We start from the raw sequence: 18,804 nt of genomic DNA on the forward strand, positions 1-18,804 counted from the left end.
GTGTCTTATTTGCTACGTGTTAATTGTGGAGTACAATGTATAGGCATGGTGACGAGTATCTATACGTCGGTGTCAAGCATGCCCGTGAGTCTTGTATGGTAATTGTTATGACTCCATTGTAAATTATTGCACTTCACATGTTATTGAAATATTATTGTTCCCTTGTCGGGATGTTATTGAAATATTATTGTCCCCTTGCCGAGATGTTGTTATATTGCTCTTGTTCCCTTGCCAGGATTCTTTGTGATTGTTGTTGATTTGTAACTGGGATCGGGTGGTACGCCTACCACAAGATAAATGAAATGGGAGCGGGTGGTACGCCTACCACGAGATAAATGAAATGGGAGCGGGTGGCACTCCTACCACGAGATAAATAAAATGGGAGTGTGTGGCATGCCTGCCACGAGATAAATGAAATGGGAGCGGGTGGCATGCCTTCTACTAGATAAATGCAATGGGAGTGGGTGGCACGTCTACCACGAGATAAATGAAATAGGAGCGGGTGGCACGCCTACCATTAGATAAATGAAATGGGATCGGGTGGCACGCCTACCATGAGATAAATGAAATGGGAGCGGGTAGCACACTTGCCATGAGATAAATGAAATATGAGCGGGTGGCACGCCTCCCACAAGATATACGAAATGGGAGCGGGTTGCATGCCTGCAACAAGATGTGAAATGAAAGTGAATTCTGCCTTTGTTTCCCTTATCCTTGTTAGTAGTTGGATTTTTGTTCCTTTATAATTCTCTTGATATTCTGTTTTTACCTGTTATTCCCCAAAGCATGCTTTCCCCCTCCCATATTTTCTTGATATTCTGTTTTTACCTGTTATTCCTGCTTTACTTTCCGTTGTGCTGATACTACACTCTACACTATGTGCAGATCCCAGAGCAGCTCTTGGATCATAGTTTGGAGGCTACCTTCAGTCCATGCGGAGATCCAAAGTAGACCTGTAGGCATCCGCAGGCTCTGGCGTCTCCTCTATACTTTATTTCCTGTTTCATCTCTTTACTTCAGAAACAGTGTGTCTTTTATTTTTAGACCTTGTATTTAGTAGACTTAGACCGTCTGTGGTACTATGACACCAGTTCTGGGTCATTAAGGTTTAAGCTATTGTAATAAACGCATGTTCAAATATTTTATTGCTTTCTTCCGCTTATTCTAAATTGATGTTGTTTACATGTTATTGTTTTATATAATGTTAAAGAGAATAAAAATTGGTAAAAGGGTAATTTGTCTAATAATAGGCTTGCCTAGCTCACACTAGTAGGCGCCATCACGACCCCCGAGGGTGGAAATCCGGGTCGTGATAAGTTGGTATCAGAGCTTTAGGTTACATGGGTCTCGCAGTTCACAGACAACCTTAGTAGAGTCTGAGGGATTGGTATGGAGATGTCTGTATTTATCCCCTCAGAGGCTACAGAGTTAGGAAAAGTTTCACTTTTATTCTTCTCTGTCGTGTGATTTTGTTCTCTCAATGCTAAATTGAAACCTTTAATCTTGTCCTTTCGCGAATGGCGAGGTCACGTACCGCTTCTTCAGCCGAGCAGCAACATAGACCGGTGATAGATCAGCTACGTCTTTGGAGGCTTTGTGGAGGTTGGATAAGTTTTACCAAGCTCTTCACTACTGCTTTCAACGGTGCATCTTCTAAGGATCCCCAAGATTATCTAGATAGCTGCTATGAGGTTCTCAGGAACATGGGGATAGTTGAGACCAATGGGGTTGATTTTGCTACTTTTCACTTGTTTGGATCCGCCAAGACTTAGTGGAGAGATTACTGTTTGGCTAGACCAGCCGGATCACCAGCTTTGACTATGGAGCACTTTAATCAGCTATTTCTGGAGAAGTTTCTCCCCATCACTCAGAGAGAGGCCTATCGGAGGTAGTTCGAGCGTCTCCAGCAGGGTTCTATGACCGTTACCTAGTATGAGACCAGATTTTTCGACTTGGCTCGTCATGCTCTTATCATACTTCCCACCTAGAGAGATAGGGTGAGGAGGTTCATTGATGGACTCATTTAGCCGATTCGTCTTCAGATGGCTAGGGAATCTAGGAGTGAGATATCTTTCAAGGAGGCAGCCAATGTGGCCCGGAGAGTTGATGGTTCTATCATAGGGAGGTGGTCAGGGGTTTGACAAGAGGCCTCGTCATTCAGGCTGATTCAGTGGTACCTCGTTTGGATGTAGGGATTCATATGGTAGAGGCCTTCCTCCTAGGCCTTTTCAGTCAGCACTTCAGGTTTCTCATGGTGCCTCAGGTGGTCGTGGTTCTCATATGCAATATTCTGATCAGCAGTCCTACAGTGCACCACTAGCTCCTATCAGTGCACCACCGCTCCAGAGTTCTCTTGGGTTGTCAGCCCCAGTAGCCGAGGGCTTGTTTTACTTGTGGAGACACAAGGCACATTGCTAAGTATTGCCCTCGAGCATCGAGCAGCTCTCAGCATCAGGGTTCCCGTGCCATGGTTCAGGCACCGAGTGTTCCACAGCCCCCCCCCAGCTAGAGGTGGGGGTAGAGGTGCTAGAGGTAGAGGTATTAGAGGTGGAGCTCAGGCCGCTAGAGGTGGAGGCCAACCAGCAGCAGGTCGTCCCAGAGATGTAGTTCAGGGTGGTGGGGCCCAGCCCCGATGTTATGCTCTTCCAGCCAGGCCCGAGGCTGAGGCTTCTGATACAGTTATCACAGGTACGGTTCTGGTTTGTAGTAGGGATGCATCAGTGTTATTTGATCTAGGGTCTACATACTCCTATGTGTGATCTTATTTTGCATCGTATCTGGTTATGCCTGGTGATTCTTTGAGTGCTCTTGCTTATGTGTCTACACCGGTGGGTGATTCTATTATGGTAGATCAAGTCCATTGTTCATGTATAGTTATGATTGGAGGTCTTGAGACTCGTGTAGATTTGCTTCTTCTAGACATGGTCGATTTCGATGTCATATTAGGGATGGACTGGTTATCACCTTACCATGCTATCTTGGACTATCATGCCAAGACTGTGACCTTAGCCTTGCCGGGTTTACCTCATTTAGAGTGGAGAGGGACTCCTAGTCATTTTACCCACAGTGTTATCTCGTATATGAAGGCTTGGCATATGGTTGAGAAGGGGTGTTTGGCCTATTTGGCCTATGTTCGTGATTCTAGTTTTGAGGTTCCTTCTATTGATTCTGTGCCCGTTGTTCGTGAGTTTCCTAAGGTATTCCCTTTAGACCTACCGGGTGTGCCACCTGACAGGGATATTGACTTTTGTATTGATTTGGCTTCGGGCACTCAACCTATTTTTATCCCGTCGTATCGTATGGCCCCGCCTGAGTTGAAAGAGTTGAAGGAGCAGTTGCAAGACTTGCTTGAGAAGGGTTTCATTAGACCCAGTGTTTCACCTTGGGGTGCACCGGTGTTATTTGTTAAGAAGAAGGATGGATCGATGAGAATGTGTATTGATTACCGGCAGTTGAACAAGGTTACAATCAAGAATAAGTATCCATTGCCGAGGATTGATGATTTGTTTGATCAGCTTCAGGGTGCCAAGGTATTTTTGAAGATTGACTTGAGATTTGGCTACCATCAGTCAAGGATTAGGGCATATGATGTCCCTAAGACAGCTTTCTACACTCGGTACGGGCATTATGAGTTCTTGGTGATGTCATTCGGGTTGACGAATGCCCCATCAGCTTTTATAGATTTGATGAACAGAGTTTTCAGGCCTTACTTGGATTCGTTCATGATAGTCTTTATTGATGATATTTTGATATATTCCCGCAGCCGGGAGGAGCATGAGCAGCATCATAGAGTGGTTCTTCAGACCTTGAGGGATAGTCAGTTATATGCTAAGTTCTCAAAGTGGGAGTTCTGGTTGAGTTTAGTTACATTCCTAGGTCATGTTGTATCAATAGAAGGTATTCAGGTTGATCCGAAGAAGATTGGGGCAGTTAAGAACTAGCCTAAACCAGCATCAGCTACAGAGATTCGGAGTTTCTTAAGGTTGGTAGGCTACTATCGTTGGTTCGTGGAGGGGTTTTCATCTATCGTAGCCCCAATGAGCAGGTTGACCCAGAAGGGTGCGTAGTTCAAATGGTATGACGAGTGTGAGGTGAGCTTTCAGAAGCTCAAGATAGTGCTGACTATGGCACCAGTGCTGGTTTTGACCACAGATTCAGGGCCATATACAGTTTATTGTGATGCATCTCGTATTGGGCTTGGTACGGTGTTGATGTAGGATGGCAAGGTCATTGCTTATGCTTCGCGGAAGTTGAAGATTCATAAGAAGAATTATCCAGTTCATGATTTGGAGTTGGCAGCCATTGTTCACCCGTTGATGATTTGGAGGCATTATCTGTATGGCGTGGCATGTGAGGTGTTCACGGATCACAAGAGTCTGTAGTACTTGTTCAACCAGAAGGAGTTGAATTTGAGGTAGATAAGGTGGTTGGAGTTGTTAAAGGACTATGATATCACCATCTTATATCATCAGGGAAAGGCCAATGTGGTGGTCGATGCTTTGAGTAGGAAGTTAGCCAGTATGGGTAGTCTTGCTTATATTCTGGTCAGTGAGAGACCGCTTGCTTTGGATGTTCAGGCTTTGGCCAATTAGTTCGTGAGGTTGGATGTTTCTGATCCCAGCCGTGTGTTAGCTTGCACAGTCGCTCATTCTTCATTATTGGAGCGTATCCGTGATTGGCAGTATGATGATCCCCATTTGTGTGTCCTTAGAGATACGGTACAGCACGGAGGTGCCAAGCATGTTACCTTAGGAGATGATAGAGTTTTGAGGTTGCAGGGTTGAGTTTGTGTGCCTAATATGGATGGGCTCCGAGAGTTGATTTTAGAGAAGGCCCATAGCTCCCGGTACTCTATTCATTCGGGCGCCACAAAGATGTATCAAGATTTGCGGCAGCATTATTAGTGGTGGAGAATGAAGAAGGATATCGTAGCATTTATGGCTCGGTGTTTGAATTGTCAGCAGGTTAAGTATGAGCATCAGAGGCCTGGTGGTTTGTTCCAGAAAATTGAGATTCCTGAGTGGAAGTGGGAGCGGATCACTATGGACTTCGTTGTTGGGCTACCATAGACTCAGAGGAAGTTCGATACAGTGTGGGTTATTGTTGATAGGCTGACCAAGTTAGCGCATTTCATTCCTGTGGTAGTCTCCTATTCTTCCGAGAGGTTAGCTGAGATCTATATCCGGGAGATTGTTCATCTTCATGGCGTGCCCGAGTCTATCATTTCGGACCGAGGTACGCAGTTTACCTCATATTTTTGGAGAGCAGTTCAGCGAGAGTTGGGCACACGGGTTGAGTTAAGCACAACATTTCATCCTCAGATGGACGGGCAGTCCAAGTGGACCATTCAGATTTTGGAGGATATGCTCTGAGCTTATGTCATTGACTTTGGAGGCTCGTGGGATTAGTTTTTGCCTTTAACAGAGTTTTCCTACAACAACAACTACTAGTCGAGTATTCAGATGGCTCCTTATGAGGCTTTATATGATAGGCTGTGTCGGTCTCCGGTTGGATGGTTTGAGCTAGGAGAGGCTCAGTTGCTGGGTACGGATCTAGTACAGGATACCTTGGACAAGGTCAAGATCATTCAAGATAGGCTTCATACAGCTCAGTCCAGGTAAAAGAGTTATGCCGACCATAAGGTTCGTGATTTGACATTCATGGTCGGTGAGCGGGTATTGCTTCGGGTGTCACCTATGAAGAGCGTGATGAGATTTGGGAAGAGGGGCAAGCTTAACCCTAGGTTCATTGGCCCGTTTAAGACTCTTGATCGAGTGGGAGAGGTTTCTTACAGACTTGCATTGCCGCTGAGCTTATCAGCCGTGCATCCAGTGTTTCATGTGTCCATGTTTCAGAAGTATCACGACGATCCATCCCACGTGTTAGATTTCAGCACTGTCCAGTTGGACAAGGACTTGTCCTATGAGGAGGAGACGGTAGCTATTCTAGATCGGCAAGTTCGTCAGTTGAGGCCGAAGAATTTCCCTTCTATTCGTGTTCAGTGGAGAGGTCAGCCTGCCGAGGCATCGACCTGGGAATCCGAGTTCGATATGCGGAGCCGTTATCCCCATCTTTTTCCCAACTCAGGTACTTCCTTCTTATGTCCGTTCGAGGATGAACGGTTGTTTTAGAGGTGGAGAATGTGATGACTTTTTGTTGCAAGTGAATTTAGTGTTCCGAGGACTAAAAACCTCCCTTTTACCTAACCTTGATTTACGTGCATGGTCTAGACCAATATCTGGAAAGCCTTCTATGCAAAAATATGAGAAATAGAAGTTTCTAGAGTTAAAATTTTGATTATGGTTGACTTTGGTCAATATTTTAAGCAAACGGACCCGGATCCGTATTTCGACGATCCCGGTAGGTCCGCAGTAAAATATGGGACTTGGGCGTATGCCCAGAAATAAATTCCGAGATCCCAAGCCTTAGAAATCACTTTTTGAAAGAAATTATTTTACTGAATTATCTAAGAAATGAAGAAAAGAATTAATGTTATAAACCATTGTTATCGGGCCCGTATTTTGGTTCCGAAGCCCTATACAAACTTGTTATTGTATTTGAAAGATAACTATGAAACTTGGTGAAAATGGAGTTTATTTGACGTGAGTTGGACTTCCGCTTGAAGAGTTATGAACTTTGAGAGTTCTTAATAAAAATGTTGAGGTTTGAGGTTTAATTCATGATTTTACATGTTATTTGGATGATGTGATCGCACGAGTAAGTCCATATGATGTCTTTGAGTTAGTATGCACACTTGGTTTGGAGTTCCGAGGGCTCGAGTGAGTTTCGGGTAGGTTCCGAGATGTCTTAGGCTTAAAACATGGATGTTGCAGGTTCAGAGAAATGCAAATCTCTGAACCCGCCAGTGCTGACCGCATTGGTTTTGGTGCTGTCCGCGGTTGGGGCTGTGTGGCCGCACTCGATTTTGTGCGGTCCGCACAACTTCACTATTTCGACTTTGGAAGCCTATATCTTTTGATCTACAAGGAATTTTGAGATGATTTAAAAATAAAAGTTGTAGCCCTTCATGTCTAGTTTCCAGAAAGGTGAAGAAATCATAATTTGGACATCTGTAGAGAAAGGAATGGCCACAATACTAAAGCATTTCACTGCAGCCCACATGGAGAGATGTGCGGCCGCACTCGATTTTGTGCGGTCCGCACAGGGGGTCTGAGATGGGTATATTAAAACGGGATTTTCAGTTATTTTTCATTTTTCAAAACCCCAAAAGTATAAGAGGCGATTTTTCAAACAATCTTTCTTCTCCAAAACATTGGTAAGTGATTTCTAACTCATTTTCTTTACTTCTTAACTTCTTTTTACAAGATTTCATCCTAAAATCTAGGGTTTTCACGGTGGAATTGGGAACTTTGGGAAAAACCTAAGAATATTGAAATTTGGGGATTAGACCTCAAATTGAGGTCGGATTCCAAAACAAATTATATATTTGGGTTCGTGGGGGAATGGGTAATCAGGTTTTGGTCGAACCTCGGGTTTTGACTATATGGGCCCGGGGGCAATTTTTGACTTTTTGGGTAAAACTTTGGAAAACTCATTTTCATGCATTGGGGTTAATTCAGTTAGCGTTTATTGATGTAATTAAGTAACTTATGACTAGATACGAACGAATTAGTGGTGGAATCAAGGGGTAAAGCTATAATTGAAACGTTAATTGTGTTCGTGGCATCAAGGTAAGTGTTTGGTCTAACCTTAGCTTGATGGATTAGGAGTTATGTCTTATTTTCTACATGCTAATTGTGGAGTACAACGTATAGGCATGGTGACGAGTATCTATAAGTCGGTGTCAAGCATGACCGTGAGTATTGTATTGTAATGGTTATGACTCCGTTGTAAATTATTGCACTTCACATGTTATTGAAATATTATTGTTCCCTTGTCGGGATGTTATTGAAATATTATTGTTCCCTTGCCGGGATGTTGTTATATTGCTCTTGTTCCCTTGCCGGGATTCTTTGTGATTATTGTTGATTTGTAACTGGGATCGGGTGGCACGCCTTCCACAAGATAAATGAAATGGGAGCGAGTGGCACGCCTGCCACGAGATAAATGAAATGGGAGTGGGTGGCACGCCTGCCATGAGATATATGAAATGGGAGTAGGTTGCACGCCTGTAACAAGATGTGAAATGAAAGTGAATTCTGCCTTTGTTTCCCTTATCCTTATTAGTAGTTGGATTTTGGTTCCTTTATAATTCTTTTGATATTCTGTTTTTACCTATTATTCCTCGAAGCATACTTTCCCCCTCCCACCTTTACTTGTTTATTCCTGTTTTACTTTCCGATGTATATTATATAACTGCACAAGTTTATTTGGTAGTCTGGTCCTAGCCTCGTCACTACTTCGCCGAGGTTAGGCTAGGCACTTACCAGTACATGGGGTCGGTTGTGCTGATACTACACTCTGCACTATGTGCAGATCCCGGAGCAGCTCTTGGACCGTAGTTTGGAGGCTACCTTCAGTCCACGCGGAGATCCAAGGTAGACCTGAAGGCGTCCACAGGCCCTGGCGTCTCCTCTATCCTTTATTTAATGTTTCATCTCTTTGCTTCAGAAACAGTGTGTCTTTTATTTTCAGACCTTGTATTTAGCAGTCTTAGACCGTCTATGATACTATGACACCAGTTCTGGGTCATTAAGGTTTAAGCTGTTGTAATAGATGCATGTTCAAATATTTTATTGCTTTCTTCCGCTTATTCTAAATTTCTGATGTTTACACGATATTGTTTTATATAATGTTAAACAGAATAAAAATTAGTAAAAGGGTAATTTGTCTAATAATTGGCTTGCCTAGCTCACATTAGTAGGCTCCATCACGACTCCCTCGGGTGGAAAATCCGGGTCGTGACAAAGGAGATCCCTAAAACTAAGCCAAGTTTGGAGCTATGCAATGGGCTAAAGTTTCAAATAAATTCGCACAAGATCCGACTTCAAACACATGCAAATACCAAACTATAAAGACTTAGGTGGTGACATACCTATCAAATTAAATCCATTTGATTCTAGTATCCAATTTATCAAACAGTTTGTCATATGTATGCAAAATATTATGGCCATTTTACCGGACCTATTCCATATTCACGGCCACCTAGATGTGCGGCAGCACATAGAAGATGGTTTTCTGCCTTGTGTGTGCTGCCAGATGCACGATCACTTGCCCAGGTGCACGGCCGCGAATATAGAAGTCCTATAAATACCCTCAAGGTTGGGGAGAGAGAGAGAGGGTAAGTAATTTCTTTGAGCTAGGGCTTACAAATCAAGGGGAATCCGTCTAACACTTCCCTCCCATGAACCAAGGTAATATTTTTGGAGTATTTTGAGTTGGTTGTCTATCGCTTTTGCTTTGTATCTACTTTCTCATTTTCATGATGTTATTTTTCCTATGGTTTTATTGGTACTGATATTGTCTCTTGTCGTCTCCTTGAGACGAGGGTCTTTCGTAAATAGCCTCTCTACTCCCTCGGGGTAGGGGTAAGGTCTGCGTACACACTACCTCCCTAGAGCCCACTAGTGGGATTTTACTAGATCGTTGTTGCTGTTATTGTACTACTCCTAAACACTTATATTAACAAGGATTAATCTTGAAGATCCATAGATTTCCATTCAAATTCCCAAATTGGTCAAGAACACTACAAGTTGTGATTTTCAAGAATCTCACTAAAGAGGTATGTCTACCATCTCTAACTAATTCATGGTGATTATTTATGCATGAAATATATATTAGGACTTATGGGATGGTGATTGGAAGCAATAAGTGCCCAACCTAGGTGTGTTGGTATTGTAGAGATTGTAAAACTAATAAATTGTTAAGATTTATAGGTTGGGAGTGAATTGTTGGGCATGCACGTACTAATGGAAGTTTTGGATGACCTAGAGACGAATGTGAGGTAAATCACTGGTGTGGAAGGTGGTTGTTAGGTGAAGAAATTCCATTGAAAGATGTTGTAGAAGATATAGATGTTTGATAAAAAGTCTAAATGACTGAAAGTATAGAAATCTTATTAATATTGGTACAATTTTAATGCATTGTTGTACATTGAAGTTGTTTGGTGTGGTGGACCATCGTAGTATTTTTAAGGGGTGAATTTCAGGTATGTTGGCTAAACTCCTCTTTTAGAATCGAATCCCATGATGTTCTCCTAAGTCTCAAGTGTGATTGTCCTATGATTCGTATTCCTCTCGTCTCGAGTTATTCCTAATAAATCCGATTAGTCTAAATAAGCCTTGTGTTGGAAAGTATATGCGCAAAATGCATTTTAATTACTCTTATCAAATTATGCGCTCCTTCGGGAATGTGTTCCAGTATGGTTTGTGTATTAAAATATTATGACTTTAATTCATGTTTCAAATGAAAGTTATTATGCTAAATTGTGAAAGAAAACTCAATGTCGTTAAGACTCGTGATTGCTCATATACATATTTAAGGTCTTAGTTCCAAATGCTCATGTTGTCAATAATCTATGATGATGCTTGAAAGTGAAGGAAGTCAATATGAGATATAGCATGCGGCCATAATGCCAAGAATGGAAACTACATTTGTGGTCATTAGTGCCAATGAATGAAAAGATGTGTGAAAGATTATGAAATGATCTGTAACTCCTTTTTATAATAAATATTTTGGGAGTATTATTTAGTTACCGAGGAAGGGTAGGTTGCAATAACCTAACCCCGAAACTACATGTGCCGATGTAGGAGTGGTTGAGGGATAAATCCCTGCATTGATGTGTTGAGATTATTACCCTCAAATGGGATGAGATTTATATGTAGTTAGTTTTATTTTTTTTAGGAGTAGGAGCTAGTGTGAGATGAATTGAATTGAAGCAATATCTCTTGACTTTGTTATGCCTTGAGAATAGTGAGTACAGTGGTTGTGACGTTTAGGGTCAGTTTTTGACTATTGTATAAGTACCTTAAATTTTATGATCTTAACTTTGCTTAACTGCTTTGACTAGAGTGTCTTGATGAAACCAATCCTGAGTGAGTTGTTTGCCATGTGTGTGTGAGGTTTGGGTGTTATTCTGTGCATTGCATTTGATGCCTAGAACATTCCCCGTGTGTTTGCAAAGCAAAATAGTAGTTTTGTTTAGTCTTGGAAGTGATATAGGCATTTCTTTATTGAGCCAGATATGTATATTTTACCCGCCTAATTGTTATGTATCTTAGTTAACCCCTTTGAGCCTGTAATCCTGTTTCTTTGGCAACCACATTATAAGCCTTACCTATTTGTTTGAAGTAACCATCTAATTGAACCTTTTAACCTCTCACGAGCACTTGGATTGTTATGAACTTTGTAAAAGTTAAACTGTGGGGTGATTGGTTTGGCTTTTGAGTGGAACTAATTAAATAAGGATAAAGGTGCACTGTTTTGAAAAAGTAAGAGACACTTGAATTGAAAAAATAAATAAAGAAAAAAAGTAGTTGTATTGTTGTGAAGAATATTCCTTGTGGTGGTGGCTTTTGATGTAATAGTATGGGTTAATATACATTGATGTGAATGTGGAGTTATGATTTAACATAAGTATGGGCTAGAATGTTAAAGTATATGTATTATAGTGCTTAGGAAGGTGTAGTCACTCTTATACCCAAATATATTCTACTCGTCCCGCAGCCTACAATACAACCAAATAAAGTCCTACTTGATCCTAGACTGAATGAGCTCGATTAGTAGAGTAGTACACTATGGGCAAGCCTATGGTGCATCTTTTGTGGCACATGAATGTTATTTCTGAGAGTGAGTGAATTCTTTCTATCTTGAGTTCCTAAGTGTTCTTAATTTTATTGTGTGTAACTACTCTCTTTTGTTGTGTGACGGCACTTGACTCATGAATGAGGGGTAATGTCAGTGACCTCTATGTTAGAGTAAGTGGGTGAGTTATGAATAATGCGTGGTACTTGCGAGTCAATTCTTCATGTGAAGATGTTATGCTTTTATGCTTAGTCTATTTTAAGTATTCTTGGTGTTATGGGTTATGCGATGTAAATGCTATTTATGCTCTAAGTTAACCATATTTTATTGATGTTCTAAGTGCTAAATGATAACAAAATTCTCTAATTGAGGTTTTTATGCTTTGAAGGAGCTACTCCGAGTTAGGAGGAGGATATAGAGTGTTTTGGGGTCAAATATGTAGATACAAGACCAATTGAGAAGAGCCCGAATGAAAACGAGAAAGAAAAGACGAAGAAAAACTAGGAAACAGTCCACCGCGACCACGGTAGGGCCGCGGCTGCAACACGATTGGAAAAGGCTCAAAACAGAAGAGTCTAAAACGACTGCGGTCTGACCGCGGTTGGCTTGCGACCGCAGTCGATCTAGAAAAGGCTGAGAAAGTCTAGGGGCTAAAGTGTAAAGCGTGGGAAACTTACCCTAACCCTATATAAACTCAACAAACTCGCCCAAGTAAAACAAAATCTTGTTTTTAGATTCGACCTAAGGAGGAAAGAACACACTGAGAGCAAGGTTGAGAATTCTTCCACGAGTTTTTCACTTCCTTCTTCCTATTTCCATTATTGGTTATGAATTCTAGTATTGTATTTTTGCATACTATTATGAATAGCTAATTCGTTTTCTAGGGTTTTGATGGAACCTTTTGTAGGATAAATACTTGTTATGTTTTTATATAATTGAGCTGTTGAATTTCTCTACTTGTTCAACTACAGGTTTGTTGTTGTTGATTGAATGGCCATCAATTGACTATGCCTATTTAGTGTGTACTGCTCGAGAGAGAGTACATATTTAGGTAGTTGTTGAACAATGTCACTCCTAACGTATGTGAGAAATCAATACAAAGGGTTTAAAGGCAGGTTTAGAAATAACAAAGCCTTGACGAGTCATAATAAGCGGTTAGATAAAGCCAACTAGCGTAGTTCGAGAGAATATGTCTAGTAAATTGTTGTAGTTGCTCGAGAGAGAATTACAGCACCTAAAGTGCTCACGATCAGTAGAGATTACATCGGCGAAATTGTAGGGAACATAGCTGTAAGGATTCCGACAATTGGGGAAATCATAACTCTAGACCTCCTTAATTTAGTCTCTAATCCTTTGTCTCGTTAGTTGATAATTTTACCACTTTATAGTATTTGCTAGTTAATTAGTTATAAATATAAATTACAATCTTTATAATTTAGAAAAAATTTCAAACTTGTCTTCTCACTGATATTAAATAGATATAGCTAAGCCTTAGTTCTTTGTGGGATTCGACACCAGACTTTTAGACCGGATTATATTTGCAGCGACCGCTTATCCTTTTTAGGACTAGAGTTGAGCGTGATTAGGGGCCAACATGGGAATGACCTTACCAAGTTTCAGTTATAACTGGTAAAGGTTCATATGAACTGAAAAATCAAGATGGAGTTAAATTTCCAAGCAATTGGAACGTGACTCACCTCAAAAGGTATTACTGCTGAAGATACTTGCTGATATTGGACCTACGTGCTGCAATCTTTTTTCTTTCGACCAGTTTTTATCCCAATTGGATTTTTCTGGAAAGGTTTTTAATGAGGCAGTAATGTAAAGCATACTACAAAGGAAGGGTCATCAGCAAATGCAAGACTTCCAGTGTTCGAATTCTCATAGTTAACATCCGAACACTGAGAGAAATAATACATGACAAGGCATTAAAGTGTTATGAAGATCGGGGACTGTTAGAATGGGGATCAATGTCTTATCAAGGCCGGGGAATGCATGATTAGCACCGTAAAAATAAGTTGTACGAGTTATCCACATACATTGGCAGCATTATTTACTTAAGCAAAAATATGTTTATGTAAATGTACTTTTAAAGATAGAGGGAATAAGTCAAAGTCCTTTTATTTTTATCTTATTTCTTGTCCGAGTGATAAGTTAATTTATTTTATCATTTGAAAGTTAATTAAAACTTCAAATGCTTGTACCGGAATGAACATGATGCATCCTATTCAAGAGCATCGTAAAAAAGGCCCTTTTCTTATGAAGCTATAATGACCTGACTGATCGTTTTGAGAATTAGCATCATATTCGGTGTCTTAATGTCTTGAGTAGCCTCGTATCATGTATTATAACTTGCGTGTGTGGTCGAGTTCGATTTTCGGATGATTCAGGATTGATTTCGAAGGATAATTCTTACTTTAGGAGCTTAAGTGGTAAGAGTTGACCGGTGTTTGATTTTTGTGTAGACGACTCCAGAATAATATTTTGATGATTCCAATATCTTCATATTGTGATTTTGTACTTAGGCGTGTGTCCGTATTTGGATTTGGAGGTCCATAGGTTGATTTGATGTAATTTGGCAAAAGTTGGAAAGTTGAAGGTTTTGAAGGTTGAGAGCTTTGATTGGGAGTTGACATTTTTTATATCGGGTTTGGATTTTGATTTCGGAAGTTGGTATAGCTCTGTTGTGTCATTTGGAACTTGCATGCAAAAATTGACATCATTCTGAGTTGATTTGATGTGATTCGGCACGAGTCATAGAAGTTGATAATTCATAAAGATTGATTTGAGGTGTGATTCATAATTTTGATGTTGTTTGATGTGATTAGAGGCCTCAATAAGATCCATATTATGTTGTTTCGACGGGGTTCAGGGGGCCTCAGTGTGTCGGATGGGCTACGGGCTATTTCTCTATATTTTGGACTACTGATTTGTTGGTGTGCCTGTTGTTCTTCGCGATTGGGAAGATTAAGACGCAATCGCAAAAGGCTTCTTGGAGCTCAGGGATTTTATTCATTGCGGAAGCGATCGTGGGCATGCATTTTGCGATGTTTTAGCTATCCGTTGTCCGCATTCGCACCTGTCTGTTCGCGGCCGCGTAGTGGAGCTGGGAGCTGGTGGACTTTTACTCACTGCGTTCGTGATTGTCTATATGCATTCGTGAAGCCTTTGATCATCGTTCATAGCGTTCGCCAGGTGGGTGCAGCGAATGCAAAGCTTTATTTTCATTGGGCAACATTTTGTTCTTCGCGATCGCGAAGATTGTTCTAGGATCGCGTAAGAGGAATCACTGGGCAGAATATAAGTACTCTATTTCAAGGGCTTTTTGATATGTTATCACTTTTTGAGTTAGAGAGCTCCGATTTGGGCGATTTTGGAGGAAATTTTTGCGTGTTGGTTGGGGTAAGTGTTCTTTATCCGGATTTAATAATATTTCATGATTCCATCTTTGTTTTTAACATTAAATTAGTGATTTGAATGGGAGAAAATGAGTTTTTTTCTGTAAACTTTCAAAAATGGAAAATGAGGATTTGAAAGTCGATTTGATGTCGGAATTGAATAATTTTGATATGGTTGGACTCGTATAGGAATGAGTGTTCAGATTTTGTTAATTTTGTCGAATTCCAAGGTGCGAGCCCGAGGTTGACTTTTTGGGTTGACTTTTTAGTTTTCTTTGTTGTTGTTGTTGTTGTTGTTTTTAGTTTTCTTTGATCGAAGCTTTATTATCCAAAATTATTTACTATGGCTTTTATTTATGATATGAAGTTATTTTGGTTAGATTTGAGTTGTCGAAGGTTGTTTCACACGAGAATGTCATTCTACAATATAAGTTTAGGTTCTTTGATGTAAGTATCTTGCCTAACTTTATGTGGGGGAACTACCCTTTAGGATTTCAGTCGTTTGTGCTATTTTTGTTCATGTGGAAGCCGTGTACATGAGGTGACGAGTGTGTACACGGGCTTATGCGAGGTATTTGACCATTGTTGATTCCGAGACTTCTTCCATGTATTTTATTATATTTGTCATAACATGCTATATCTTTCGTTATTGAATTTGCTCTTACATGCCTTACTTGAAGTTGTTTGTACATGTTCCATCCTTTATTGTCAAGTTTATTCCTTACCTACTTAAATTGTTAATGGCAATTGCTGATTGAATTCATGCCTTATCCGTTACATGCGTTAATTGTTAATTGATTGTGTGTAATTGCACCTTTAATCATGAACCGTCACTACTTGTTATTTGACTTTGTGAATTATCGTGTAACTTCTTTATCCGTCGGGACTTCTTTGTGTAGCTTCGTTATTGCATTGATATTCTTGTAAATTGAATTATTGAATTTTTTATGTTTATTGAAATTATTTGTGGATCGGGTTGTATGCTGCAAAGGTTTGTGTTGAAATGGTGGAATAAGGTAGGACTATGATATTGATAATGGTGATATGGTGGGATCGGGTTGCACACCGAAATAGTTTGTGTACGTAATAATTGATATTGATAAATGATGATATGGTGGAATAAGGGAGGATTATGATATTGATTAATGATGATATGGTGGAATATGGGAGGGTTATGATATTGGTTAATGATGACATTGATTAATGATACTATGGTGAAATAAGAGAGGATTGTGGTATTGATAAATGATGATATGGTGCGATCGGGTTGCGTGTCGCAACAGATTGTGTGTGTTCTACTTGCTGTTGTTGTTGTGCCTTATGTGAGTCATGCATCCTATGTGAACTATTGTATTACTTCAACGTGTCAATATGTGCTTCCATGGTTACTTGGTGAATTGATTTTCAAGATAAATTTACTACGCAGAGTTATTATCTCATATCTTGTTGAGTTGTTGGTGACATAATGGTTTTAAATAAGAGAATTGTGAACATGCTTACTTTATGTGACTCTTAAGTTAAAACACCTCGTTTCATTTGGTACTTTACTATTCTTAATAGTTGTCATATTTCATTTTAATTGATATCTCAAATTAAACTCCTTACCTTATCTGATGTTTTTACTTTACTTAAAATTGTTATTATGTTTTAATTTAACAAATTCTATATTGAATTCGGTAACTTATCCGACGCTTTATTTTATTTGAAGATGTTATTTTCTTCACCCAAATGATTTCTAAAATAAACTCATTTTCTTATTTGATTCCCTACTTTATTCAAGGTTGTTATTATGCCTTATTCTATATAAATAAATCTATCAAACATTTTATTTACTATTTGACATGGATACAATGTACATGGTAGCATGTGAATTTTGCCTTGTGAAAGTGTTTTGGAAAATGTGGGCACGAGGTGCCATACGTGTAAGATTTGGAAGTTGTGACTTATGATTTGAGATTTCGAGGAGTGGTACCTCGGGTAATTCTTGTTGTAACTCGTGCATTATGAATGATTTGATTTATTGAGTTGTCATCGATTTTCCTTACTAGGGCTCATTCATATTTCATCTATATTCTAACTATGTTGTTGCTTTATCACCTGTCGTTTCCTATTGCAATTTAGGCTTTTTTTTATTTCCACCATGGGTTGTAAATTTGTGATCCTTCTGTTGTTGGTATTATATTGATATTCTCTACATTGCTATCTTTATGTTATATCCTGTATAGGTTTACATGTTTGGTAGGTGTATTGGCCTGGCCTCATCACTACTCTACCAAGGTTAGGCTTGATACTTACTGGATGCTGCTGTGGTGTACTCATGCTACGCTTCTGCACATTTTTGTGCAGATCTAGGTACTTTTGATCGAGTTAGTTTTGGGACTTATGTCTACGCGGTTGGAGACTCCAAGGTATACCTACTAGACATTTGCAAGCCTCGAAGTCACCTTCTGTTATATTTTATTTCCGCTGTCTATTATTATTCCGGGATAGTGATGTACTTGTTATTTCTACTTACTCTTAGAATAGCTTATGACTTGTATTACTGGTTTTAAGGTTATGTAACTGATGTTGGTTCAGTTATATTGTTACAAATATTATTTAATGTATTGCAGTTAAGTTAGTTAATTTTCATTAATAGCTAGCATGTGTTAGGCTTATCTAGTCTTAAAGACTAGGTGCCATCACGACATCCTAAGATGGGAAATTCGGGTTGTGACAAGTTGGTTTCATAGCTCTAGGTTCATAGGTGCTACAAGTCATAAGCAAGTTTAGTAAAGTCTTATGGATTGGTACAGAGACGTCTTTACTTATCTTCGAGAGGCTACAGAACTATTAGGAAATTCCACTTCGTTCATTCTTTATCGTGACATTGATTCAGCTTGAAGCATATATCTTATATTCCTTTGCATCCACTCTTATATGATATTGTGCACTCAGTATCAGCTATTTGCCAACGGTTCGTGATGTCGTGGATGGGAAGGGAACCTGGGATGATCAACCATTGTCTCCATGTGTCGTCCAACCTAAGGATGTGAAGTATTGAGAGACCAATCAGTTGTTCACTTAGGGGTGCAGCAGGTTCTAGCATCTAGTTGATAAGTACGAGCTTGGAAAGATTTGATTGGTTGCCTAATCATCGCAACCGTGGTAGGGTCATAAGGTAGATGATGATTTGAGGATAGTGGGTGGTATTAGTGACTATGTTTCTACTCAGTGAAAGGTACATTTTATCATTCAAGGCACTGGAAGAAGTGAGTTTGACTATTATGAGGATGGACATGCGCTTAGTGGATGATTTGAGGTATCTCATGATTGGTGTTGTACAAGTTATGATGGTTAGTATTGTGGATCATCGGATGTTGTGTCATATGGCTTCACGCCAATTGGGGAAGTCCATTATCGATGATCAGATTGTAGGGTCACGTGTTATATTAGTTTTGGACTGTGATGTATAGGTGGTATTGAAGGGCTCCCCGGAATCTATGTATGATTCAGATATGAGATTTTCATGGGATAATGCAGGGACTTGCGGTATTTCTTTGTCATTTCAACACTTTAGTATCATAGAGGTTAGAGAAACAGCTTCAGACTCACAGAAGGTCTCTTCAGATCGGGTATCTCGATTGCGGCATTATGGGGTTCTTAAAAGGAAATACAGTAGTTTATGAGCTTTTGGGCTACGTGGTTCGTTCTAGGATCTTCT

The sequence above is a fragment of the Nicotiana tabacum genome, chromosome 10, assembly GCF_000715075.1.
Source record: "Nicotiana tabacum cultivar K326 chromosome 10, ASM71507v2, whole genome shotgun sequence".
NCBI classification, from domain to species: Eukaryota; Viridiplantae; Streptophyta; class Magnoliopsida; order Solanales; family Solanaceae; genus Nicotiana; species Nicotiana tabacum.